Source organism: Juglans microcarpa x Juglans regia, chromosome 5D (assembly GCF_004785595.1).
Source record: "Juglans microcarpa x Juglans regia isolate MS1-56 chromosome 5D, Jm3101_v1.0, whole genome shotgun sequence".
NCBI classification, from domain to species: domain Eukaryota; kingdom Viridiplantae; phylum Streptophyta; class Magnoliopsida; order Fagales; family Juglandaceae; genus Juglans; species Juglans microcarpa x Juglans regia.
In genome coordinates, this window is record NC_054602.1 from 7,030,886 (window position 1) to 7,043,925 (window position 13,040).

At 35.4% G+C, this 13,040-nt stretch overlaps 1 pseudogene; it reads right to left on the reverse strand.

The window, feature by feature from the left end:
• Window positions 1–8,989: 8,989 nt before the first annotated feature.
• Window positions 8,990–9,728, reverse strand: LOC121264830 (annotated as a pseudogene).
• Window positions 9,729–13,040: the final 3,312 nt, after the last annotated feature.

The following is a 13,040-nucleotide window of genomic DNA, read 5'->3' on the forward strand; positions in this document are numbered from 1 at the left end:
TTTTTGGAAAGAGTAATCATTCGTACAAAGTCAAGCACACTTGCTTTGTAAAAAAATATGCCCTATCATAAAAAAAGTGTTAAATAAAACCTATTATGTTTTGGTAGAACCCACGTTTTATAAAGAATCTGTACTAACATTAATCATTAGAAAACCATCTGTCATGGGAACTAAAGATGATTTTTTAAAGCGAGTTTTGGGTGCAGATAGAAGTGTTAGAAGTTAGAACAACGTTTGGAGTTTCTGCAAAACTGCAACTAGTTAATATGCCCAAGTATTGTGGGCTTCGGTCTACATAATTTGGCCCGATATAGACATATGATCCCCATCGGAGCTGATCTCTCTCTCTCTCCCTCTCTCTCACTGCCGACAGAATATGCAATGGAAGGACTATTTTCATTCAAGACACATGTTCACAGCTTTGGAGATCTAATGCTAGAAATCTTAAGGGGGAAAAAGAGCAGTGGCTTCTATTATTTAAGAGTGTGCACAAAAGCCTTCGGCCCCATGTACGTAGGTCTCTTTCCTATCTGTATCATCCGCTCAAATATGAAGTTTTTACTTACCGTAGTGAGATAACTTACCAAACAAATACAAAACAGGCATGGCGACTACGGAGTGAAGGCAGGGGAATGGAGTTGATGAATCAGATCTTGGTCGACACGTGTTCTGAAAACGAGGCTCTGAGATCGATACAAATCGCATTGCTTTGTGTTCACATTGGTCCCTCTCCTGCTTGCAAGCAAATCGATAACATTCCTCGGCCATTAGCACCTACGTTCTCTATGGATAGATTTGCGACATCTGATCGTTCTTCCACAACTGGGGCCGGGAAATGTTTTGCCACCTCTGATCGATCTTCAACATCTGGGGCTGCGGCAACTTTTGCAACATCTGATTAATCTTCAACAATTGAATCAAGTTGAGATTCAGGAATGTTTTGTGGAGCAAGTGTTCTAGCTACTTTAAAAAACAAACAAACATGAATGTTTCATTTTTATTACAAAATTCGTTACTATATAGCAACTTATGCATGGTAGCAGGGGATGCGTCATTTTCATGCCATTATATACCAGAATATCGAACCTGTTTAATGCCATTCTAATTAAGCACACGCGAACAGGGAGGAGGTGCCATTTAAATGTCATTGGAAATTGTTGGTCAAATAAACTGATGCCGCTTAATAAAATAAGAGTAATGTTGCGTACAGTCGTAGAATGCATAAGTGCTGTGCAATGGCTTTGAAAAAAAGTGTAGTCAACTATTAAAAAATTAATTTTTTTTTCATATAGATCCTGTATTTATTCACTTTTTTCTAAGTGATTGAGCGGCGTTTGCACACTCACGACTGTAACTATCATTTCTCGTAAAACAATGCATCTCTAGAATCTGTACCTTTTATTATATATATAAAAAAAATCTCTAGCTTTTCAATATTCTCCATCATTAAACCTTTAACTTCTGAAACCTGAGCCTTCACTTAAGTTGCAAGCTTGATTACCTCTTCAGGGTGATCAACACAGTACTGCATATGTTCCTTCAATTTTGGCCTGCATTAAATAGTATGTTATATCAGCTACTAAAACAAGAAAATAGAACTTCCAGCATGTATTCCGATGATCATAATCGCAATAGAATACCCAAATTCCTTGTTAGGGCTATTGGCAGGAGCTGTAGCACCCTTTCCACCTCCATTATATGTTGACAAAAAATCCACCTTGATGCGTTCCAGAAAAGCCATGGGTACCCGTTGCCCATGCTGATTCATCTGCAACTACACAATATGCTGCAACATCGAATATGTCATTCAATCTACCCAAATGTATAGAAAGATGGTAATTATTAAAATCTGCTGATTCATCTGCAACTCCACAATATGCTGTACCATTGAAGATGTCAGGTCATGATCCGAACACACATGTCCATCACAAAGGCACCAAGAATTTCAATTATGCACATATTCCTTCTTTTGGAAGTATAGAAGAAGATGTGTTTGGCATATTAAATGAGGTAGAGAGATTTTTGTCTAAGGAAAATTTTGTTTATCACTGTCTTGAAAATAAATTACAACGCATCAACCTATATATAGGCACATAAGACTCATGGTACTTGATGACCATAGAATTACTCTTGAGAAACTAAAAGATAACTTTCAAAAACTAAAAGACACTCTTGAAAAACGGAAAAGACTTCTTCGTAGAATGCACAAAAGTCTTTGTGCATCTCACAATGACATTAATCTATTTTTAACACTTCCCCTTATTGCCTTGTGTGACACCCAACCTTTCTCTTAAATAATGAAATTTATCTTTTGGAAGAGTCTTAGTGAAAATATTCGCAACTTGGTCATCGGTCTTGCAATACTTGAGTTGAATCTCTTCATCTTTTATAGCCTCTCTAATAAAATGATGCTTGATTGCAATATACTTTGTTCGACTATGGTAGACGGGATTCTTTGTCATAGTAATAGCGGATTTGTTATCACACAAAAGTGGACTAGCTTCTCTTTGCTTCTCATCAATATCTTCCAAAATTCTCCTTAGCCATATTGGTTGTAAAGTTGCCAATGATGCTGAAATATATTCGGCCTCGGCGGAAGATTGTGCCACGCTTTGTTGATTCTTAGACGCCCATGAAAATACATCGGAACGAAATGAAAATGCATATCTGGAAGTGCTTCTCATATCATCAATACACCTGGCCTAATCATTATCACAAAACCCAATCAACTTTGCATCAATAGTCCTCTCATAAAAAAAATACCAAAATCTAGTGTACCTTGAATATATCTCAACACCCTCTTGGCTGCCCCAAGATGCATTTGGCTTGGCTTGTGCATGAATCGAGACAATAAGCTTGTAGCATACATAATATCTCGTCTTGTAGCCGTCAAATACAATAGGCTTCCAACCAAGCTTTTATAAATAGATACATCAACTTCTTTACTTCCATCTTCTTTTATCAATTTTTCATTCACAACCAAATGAGTTGCAACCGATTTGCAATTAACTGGCGTGCCATATTGTTTGTAAAGTTGCCAAGGAGTTACTGAAGGTCATTTTCCTTTTAAATATTTGGGCGTGCCTATTGTGGTTGGGAGACTTAAGGCCTCTGACTTTTGTGAGCTACTCGGAAAAGTTAAAAAGAAAATAGCGGGATGGAAAATGAAAATGCTTTCTGCTAGTGATAGAATTATTTTGTTAAGGCACATATTGTCCAGTATGGCCATTCATCTCCTGGCTATTTTACATGTTCCTAAGGTTGTGCTCACTACTCTTAATAAGATCTTGAGTTCTTTTTTTTGGGATGAGTCTGATGGAAAATGTAAGAGAATATGAGTGGCTTGAAAACATATACATCGACCCACTGATGAACGGGGGGCTGGGGATTCGAGATTTTGGAGACATCCAACGAGCTTCGCATTTAAAGCTTGCTTGGCGTCTCATTAAGGGTCACTCCTCATGGGCGAATTTCTTTAGAGCTAAGTATGTTAAGGGTAATCATTTATCCCTCTTGGTGCTTAAAAAGGTACTTGGGTTTAGAAGTCTATTGCTCGTAGCATTCCTATTGTTTTGAATAGTTCAAAGTGAATTGTGAGAGAGAGTGATATTTCTTTCTGGTTTGACAATTGGGAGGAGGGGGGCCCTCTGCATGGTCATTACCCGAAGATTGAGAACCCTTTGCTTTAGATTAAAGAGTGTTACATTGAAAATGGGTGGGATATTCCTATTTTGGAATGCCTAGTGGGTCACCACAAAGCTCCTAACCTGGTTAATTTCTTGGCTAGTCGAAAGGGAGGGCAGAATGTGTTAGTTTGGTTGAAGGATTCTCATGGTAAGTTTACCACGAAAAGTGCCTGGGATTGCATCACTGTCCGAGCTCCGCATTTACCTTGGCTTAGTGGATTTGGCACAATAACTTTCCTAAGAAAATCTCCATCATGATGTGGAAGGCCTCTAAAAACTGTTTGAGTGTTGATGAGAAGATTAAAATGGTGGATACTCCCATTACCTCTAAATGTAACTATTGTGCCACAGGTCACATTGAAGATCTTAATCATATTCTTTGCACCGGTGACTTTGCTCGACAAATTTGGTGTCTGGCTGCGACTCATTTAAGGGTGCATATGGGTATTTTTCGAAATTGGCAGGAGCAAATAAATTTTTGGTTTTGTCATGCTGGTAAGTATTCTCAATTATAAACTAGTATCTTGGAAGCTTTGGCAGAGGCGCTGCAAAGCCAGGTTTGAAGATAAGGTTGACACGATTGAGTCTGTTTGGCATATTATAAAATTGTGGCTTTGCCAGATTATGCAAATGATCATGAAAGTGTTGAGGCTACCCAACAGGATGTGGCTATTTTAAATTAGTTAGAGATCTCGATTTTAATTCCCAAACCTAAGAAGGTTCGTGTGGTAAGATGACATAAGCCCCAATAGGGTTGGGTAAAACTTAACACGGATGAGAGTAGTTTTAGTAACCCTGGGCTGTCAGGGGCAGGGGTGTTATTCGGGACGAAAATGGAAATTTGTGTGCGGCTTATTTTGTCTTCTTGGATCAGGACTCTAATAATTTTGATGAAATGAGGAGTTTATTAGTATGGGTTCAGAGGTGCTATTAACTTGGCTTTCACAGGGTTGAAATTGAGACTGATTCCCAAGTTCTTATGGATTGGGTCACTAGGGGTGAATGTAATATTTGGTATTTAGAGGATTTCTGGGATGAGCTAATTGTTTATTTGGAGTCTACGAAGTAGAGCGTAAAACATACTTTTACGGAAGGAAACGCCGTAGCTGATTCCCTTGCCAAGAGTGGAGTTGAGGGTTCAGAAATGGACCGGTCTGTAGATAGCTGCATGTTACCTACCAGTTTAAGAGGCCTTCTTCGCATGGACAAAATTGGCCTTACTTATCTACGGATCTCTGAATGTCGTTCCTGGTAGGTTGTTCGTGCTCCTTTTTGTTTTGATAATCTCACTTGCTTGTGTCCTTTTTGCGGGTTCTTATATTGCTTATGTCACTTGCTTTGCCTTCTAGTTTTTCTTGTACTTTGTCTAGTTGCTTTACGATTTTTGAGGCCTCGCTTTTGGGTTTTTTTGCTTATTTGTATCCCCCAGGCATCTGTATGTAATCACGGTTTTCTTCCACCACAAGTGAGAGCTATCAATAAACTTGGAGTACCGTCATTTTCTTAAGAAAAAAAAGTAGAGTTTTTGCATATAAAAACACCTTCTTCTTTTTGATAAATTTCAATGCCCAATAAGTAATGTAATAAACCCAAATCACTCATTTCATATTTTTTCATCATTTCCAATTTAAAATCATTAATAATTTTTTCATCACTACTGGTAAACACCAAATCATCAACAAAAAGAGAGACAATAAGAATACCAGTTGTACTTTGTGTCTTGACATAACAAGGATGGCTCACTTTTGCTTATTTCAAAGCCTTTTTCATTGAAATAAGCATCAATCTCACTATACCATGCTCGAAGTGCTTACTTTAGGCCATACAAAACCTTCTTCAACTTGTACACTTTCTTCTCTTCTCCTTTTGCTACAAAGCCTTGTGGTTACTCTACATAAACTTCATTTTTTAAAACTTTATTTAGCAAGGCTAATTTTACATCAAGTTGATGCAAGAACAAGCTTTTTTGAGCCGTTAAAGCAATAAGAGCTCTAATAGTATCAAGCCGAGCCACTGGTGCAAATATTTCTTGGAAATCAATTCCAAGTTGTTGACTATACCCTTTTGTTACAAGTCTTATTTTGTTCTTTTGAATGGAACTATCCGTGTTGAATTTTGTTTTAAAAATCCACTTCACACCAATCACTTCTTTGTCGTTTGGCCTCTCTACCAACTCCTAAGTTTTGTTCTTCTCAATCACATAAATCTCTTCTTCCATGGTTTTCTTTCATGCTTCTTCTTAAATTGCATAAATACTACGGTTCAACAATACAAAAATTACAACTTGCATATGCATCACTAAGTCTTCTCATTCTTCTTAGAGTTGAACTTGGAGATGAGGAATTTGAGCTTGAGGGAGAAGTTGGAGATTATTGTGAACTAGCAATAGGACATATCTCTTGTGGAGCTTCAAAAACATCTTAAACTTCATCTTCTTAATTCTCAAGTCCTCTATTGAATGTAGTAACTTGATCTTAAACTTTATTTTCTTTCCAATCCCAAGAGGCATTCTCATTAAAAAGTACATCTTTACAAATAATCAACTTATGTTTCTTCAAACTAAAGAGTCTATAGCCCTTTGATTTTGAGCTAAAACCCACAAAGATGCATTTTTCACTAGCTTCATCAAGCTTGTGCCTTATTTCTTTTGGAACATGAGCAATGCAAATACAACCAAATAGTTTCAAGTGATTCAAAGATGGTTTTCTTCCACACCAAGCCCCAAATGGAGTTTTATTTTCTATCGCCTTTGTTGGACATCTATTCAACAAATAAACCGCTATATATACTGCTTCACCCCAAAAGGACTTGGGTAACCCTTTCTCATGAAGCATAGACTTCACCATCTCAACAATAGTTATATTCTTTTTTTCTGCCACTCCATTTGGTTGTGGAGTGTATCCAACCGTTAATTGTCTCTCCATGCCAATATCTTCACAAAACTTCTCAAATTCATGGGAGTTGTACTCATCATCACTATCACTTCACAACACTTTTATAAAGTGTTCCACTCTGTCTCTCAACAAACTTTTGAAATTTTTTAAAAATGGAGAAAACATCCAACTTTTGCTTCAAGAAATACACCCATGTCATTCTTGTAAAATCATCAATCAAAATTATAGAATATTTATTACCTCCATGAGTTGGTGTTGACATAGGCCCACACACATTGATACGGATAAGCTCCATTGGTGCTTTGGCTCTCCATGCTTTCTCCTCCGGAAATGACTCTCGGTGATGCTTGTCAAGTGCACAACCTTCATAAACCTCTTACACTTCTTGTATTTTGCACTTCTTGTATAGTCGGCAACTCATACACATGTTCTTTTGTTGGAGAGTCTTCAAGTTTTGAAAATTCAAGTGCCCAAGTCTTATGTGCCAAAGACATGACTCGCCAACAGCATCCATCTTTAAGGCCATATTTTTTTAATACGGGAAAGTGAAAGGAAAGCTCCTATTATTCTTCATCTTTATTGTTGCTACAACTTTTCTTCTCCCCCCTTTGTCATAAATTTTGCAAAAACCTCATTCAAAGTGAAGAGAGTACCAATGCTCTACAAGTTGCCCAACAGTAAATTTTGCTCCAAATCCGGAACTAGTAGTATGTCATGAGTCTCTTTCTTGGGTTTTTGAATTAACATTGAGTTTATATTGAAAGACACTTTCAATTGATTTTTTGGAGTGCCTACTCAACCTTTGCTCAAATGTTTTAATTGAACCCATCAACTCTTCAACATTTAACTTGTCAATTTCTTTAAATTTTTCAATAATGGCAACAATGAGATCAAACTTATCTGTCAAACTAATTAATATTTCCTCAACAATTCTTTAATCCGAAATATTTTTTCCATATGTCTTCACTTGATTCACAACTTCCATAAGTATAGAAAAATAGTCTTTCAACAAGTCCATTTCTTTCATCTTCATGTTTTCAAAATCTCTTATGAAAGATTGAAGTTTTATAGTTCTTACCTTCAATGTGCCTCTATACTCCTTTTGAAGAATCTCTCAAGCCTCATTTGCTTTAATTGCATTGATAATCTTGAAAAGATTGTTTGAAAACACCTTGTTGAATCAAGGTTTAGGCTTTTGCATATTTCTTCATATACTCCTTCAATTGTTGCTTTTAAGCATCTGACAAAGTTGTGGCATCTACGCTTCTTCATACCCATCTTCTACACGTTTTTATTCGAGTAATGCTATACACCACACTCTTATCTTATTTTGATCATACTAAGTGGTATGTGACACATTCATCACCATTAGATAATAAAGAAGCATGCAATAAATAATCATTTAAATGTGATAAATGTGCCACATCATACTTAGTGGGATGAAAGTGGGTTGGTAGTATGGTGTATAGAATTTTCCAATTCCCAAAGATCGTATGAAAGAAAGATAGTTATCATCTTTACATACCAAAGATTATAGTTTTCTCCATTGAAAAGAGGAAATGATAGTTGGTGGGTTTCCATATTTTGATTGCTTGTACTTGACATTGTTTTTGTCTTCTTTGGAGCTTGTTTTTCCACTACAAATCTTCACGCTCAGCCACTTTTTTATTCGAACCTTACTCTTGGTACAACTATGTTAGCATATAAAATGAGATAAATAGTTTTTGTCTAAGAAAAATTTATTTATCACTCTCTTGAAAATAAATTACAATGCGTAAACTTATATATAGATATATAAGACTCATCTTATTTGATGACCATAAAATTACTCTTGAAAAAAATAAAAGGACACTCTTGAGAAACTAAAACACACTCTTGAAAAATTGAAAAGACTTCTTCGTAGAATGCATAAAAGTCTTTGTGTATCTCACAATTACATTAATCTATTTTTAATAGATGACTCTAGGCTAAATTAGTAGTTGCCCACGTACATAAAGAAAAAAAAGCGTATGAATCAAAGTACGAAATTTCTTTGCTTATATCAACCTATCTCTGAATACATATGCACAAGAGCCCAAAAAATAATGTTCTCGATTTCGTCCAGCCAATGAAACACAGCCTGAATGAAACCATTGTCAAATTCGTTTGCTGATATGATAAATCAGTTGCAAAGAAACATAAATAGTTTGACGAAGTTGAAACCATTATACTTGGATTTCATTTCCTTTCACATGGTTTGTATTTTTCTTTACAAAAATGTACGATAGATCACACTTCATTTTTGTTATCTTTTCACAATTTTCTCGGCATCCAAACAGGAAAAAAAATTCAAACATCAATATTAAAAAAGTAAATAAAGAAAACAGATCGCAAGTAATAGAACGTGAGAAAGAAAATAGTTCTGTTCAATCAAAAGCCCATAGAACCAAGAAGCTTGGTTAAGCCAAAAGTAACTCCCATGGCAAGCCATCCTCCAGCCAACGCCCTCAAAGACGACTTCACCGCAGGTGCTTTCCCTAGCACTGCACCTAACCCTCCAAACCCTAACAAGGCAATGCTCACCTCCCCTATCACCACCCCCACCCTAACTCCATAATCCTTCACAAAGGTAGCCCCGAGTAAATGAAACATCGCCCCTACCAAAAATGCAAGCGCAGACACTCCTGCTGCCTGCCACGGGTTTGGCAACTTCTCTGCATCGAGCTCCTGGCTCCCCAGTCTGACTCTCTCTATTTATTTGACCCACTTCAAGGTCATACTGTGCGTAAACGGTGAAGAACTCTCCGATGGCCATGCTACAAGCTCCAGCAACCAAGCTTGCAAATGCAGTGAGGACCATGGTCTTAGCATCCCTTCTGACAGCTCCAACTCCCATCATTAGGGATGCTGTGGAGAGCAACCCATCATAAGTGCCCAAGACAGCAGCTTTGAGCCATCTTGCTCTGTTTGTATAATAAAAAATCTTACATCCTTTTTGTTCTTCATGTTCGTGGTCAGGATCTTCTGTGTCTGCCACTGAAGAAGTTAAAGAAAAGATAAACAAAGAGTACTCAAGAAAAAACAAGAAAAAGAGAAGCTGAAAAAAAGAATTAGAGAGAGAACTCGTATTTATTCTTTCAAATGTAATCGTACATTTATACTGAGGCATAGTTTGTTTTCAGAAAATTTTTTTAACTCATTTCATCTATTCATTACATCTTTTTTAAATTTTTATATAAAATAAAATAAATAATTTAATTTTTTTAAATATCAAAATAAAAATAATATTAAAAATATATATTTTAATAATATTTTATTTAATTTTTAATTTTAATCTAAAAAATTTTTATCTATCTCTCAAAACAAACAAGGCGTGAATCTTTTATGCACAATGCTAGGGGCCGCCCAGCTTGTACCGCTGGGATTGCCCCCAAGTGTATTTGAAACTGCGAGTTAGCACTCAGCCCATTACGTGGCCCTCTTTGATATCTCCTTGTGTGTAGAATCTTCTTGCAGCCCGTGACAGATACTTGGGCGGGAACTAGGTCAGAGAATGGATTAATGGCTGAAAAATGATAAATATATATCACTTCACAACATATTATACAATTATATTTTAAAATAAAAAATATTTTTATAAAATACCTTATAAACATAGCATCAATTTATAAAAACATCCTCATTTTAAAATATATATTGTGAAATATGTTGTAAAATATATTATATAAATATCATTACTTAATGTTGACTATAAGGAATCTTGAGAGTATACACCCTAGAGACAACTGTACTATATATATATATATAGGAAGTAATTTCATTTGGTAGAACGATTAATACACGTGGGAGATGGTTAGGGGTGACAATATGTGATACGATTCGTTAACCCAATACGAACACGACACGACACGATAAAAGCGGGTTAGAGTTTAGTCTTAATGGGTTCGGATCAAAATGAGTTGACCCGTTGAGACATGATTGCTTAACGGGTTGATAACGGGTCAACCCGTTATAACCCGTTATGACCCGTTAAGAAAGTTAAAGTTACAATTATACCCTCATACCTAAAAATAAAATTGTTAAAATTTTAATTTTAATATTTTCATTATTTGGATTGTAATTTTGGATTTGTAGTTAGTTTTATATTTTTTTTATAGATATTGAGATTTTAAAATTTATATAAAATTATGTTAAACTTAACTAGATCAAACAAGTTAATTTCGAGTCTGTTCAACCGATTTACATAAACAGGTTAAAACGAGACGATCCGTTATATTAACGAGACGTGTTAAGATTTGAGATTTTGACACGATAAGTTTAACGGATTGGATTAAGATTGACCAATATAGTATAATATATATATCTTGATATGATACGAACATGATTCGTTAACACGATTTGACACTTTTAAAGATGGTGGAGGTCACTTGGATAGTGCCTACACGTACAACAGAAAATTGAAATAGGCTTCTCCGCTTTTTGCAAGTCCTCGAACCGCAACAGGTGGACCAGTCGTTTGCCCCACCAAGTTAAGGGATCAGGGTTTGAGAGATGGAAAAGACGCGTAGAAGAAAAGAAAAAAAAACTCTCCCTTTTGTTCTAGCCGTTTCTGACTTTGCCAAGGACTGACCTTTTGTTTTTCGACTGTGGCCCTCCTTTCCGGTCCTGGTTTTTATTTTTTATTTTTTTTCAAACATAAGAGGCTGACGAGACAGTGACATCTGTCATTGCTACATGATCAGCACCTAGAGCCCAAGCGGGATGTAAGTTTTTTTAGCGTACGTTTAGTATTTTCCTTAATAGTTAATTGTAATATAATAAAATAAAGATATATATTTTTTTTCATATCAATGTTTATGAAATATTGAGAAATTTAGAAGAGTTGTAGAAATGGCTGTATAAATATTTTTACATAAATACCCTCATTTGAAAACATAATTATACGTATAAATGGTTGTAAAAAAGAGTTTTACATGTATCATTACTTGCCATATATACCAAATGGTCTCAAATTTGGATTTTCTTTTATTTATTTACAAGGAATTTTTGGGTTGTCATCGTACTTGGTCCTGCATAAATATTTATATTTTGTGTATCTACAAAATGGGAACAATATGACCTAGCTATAAGCAAATCAACCCAAGCAAAATCTAGGCCAAAAATGTGTCGTGAACATATCTAACTTGTCCACGTTGAATATTGCAAACAAACTCCCATCACAGTTGCAAGCAATTTGTCTAGACAAAATCTTTTCTCCCCATTAATTCTATTTCTAGTAAGTTTTTTCACAGTCCTAGTGGCTAGTACTCCTCAAATCTGCAATAAATATTTAATTAGGATTAGCTTTAAATGCAGTAATTATCCACAATATCGGTCTTGATTCCCCATGATTAACGTGCAATGAGTATAGGGAGGCAAATCACGCCATTTCTTTTAAAGCATAATATTGACAAGGAAAATGTTAAATATATTTAAAAAAAATTTATGAAAAATTTATTTCTCCACATGTTAGTTATTGATGATATACTGAAAATCATGAAATTTAAAATTTAAAATTTGAATTTCAAAAGAAAACTAATAAAATGAGCTTTTTAAGTAAACATATAAGTAAAACTGTAAGTATATGTAGCACTACTCTATTGACAATATCAGATAGACGATCCCCATACTTTTTGTAACGCTCCGTTCTCGAAGGTCCGGAGAGTTAACTCTTAATACGTAAAATCAACTTAAATAACACAACTATAAAATCCAGAAAATCCCATAAAATGTTAATCCATTTAATCAATCCAAATATCTAAGTTCTTCCATGGGGACAATAAAGGAAATCTCAATAACATAAATTAAAAACTCTCCAAAACTCGAAATTATCCTTAACTCATCAAATCAAAATACCCGAAAAAATAAAATCAGTTTATTAACTACGACTCTCAAATAAGCATTTGTACCCTCAGACACTTATTCCACTTCAATTATCACACCTTGCTAAAACTTTCTACTCTTGTTCTCCAGTCGAACTATCAAAATTTTCTGAAAAATATATGGAGATAAGGGGTGAGTTATCAACAACTCAGTAAGCAGATGACATATACTAGTTTGTAAACATGAGCATTTATAAAATTCAGACTGCAAAAACAAAATATTTTCCTTCAAAATGCAGATTCAGAATAACATTTTCATAATGCAGTGTCAGAACATGTTATCAAAAATATCAGAGCTAAAGTTAGAAAACATTCATAATCAAAATCCCTTTGGCATAGCATAAACTGAAATATCACATCTTATCTTATCATATCAGAACAAATACCATGTTTAACCCCCGTGGTAGGTTGTGCAAACCCCGGTAGCTAACTGAGCAGAAACAGAATGTGAATCTTCCCCTTATCATTCTCGGAGTCCCGAGTGTACACATAGGAAAGACCATGCAGAAAAAAATCACTTTGTTTTCAAAGTGGGTGCACCAGAAATAGAAATGTTGGTA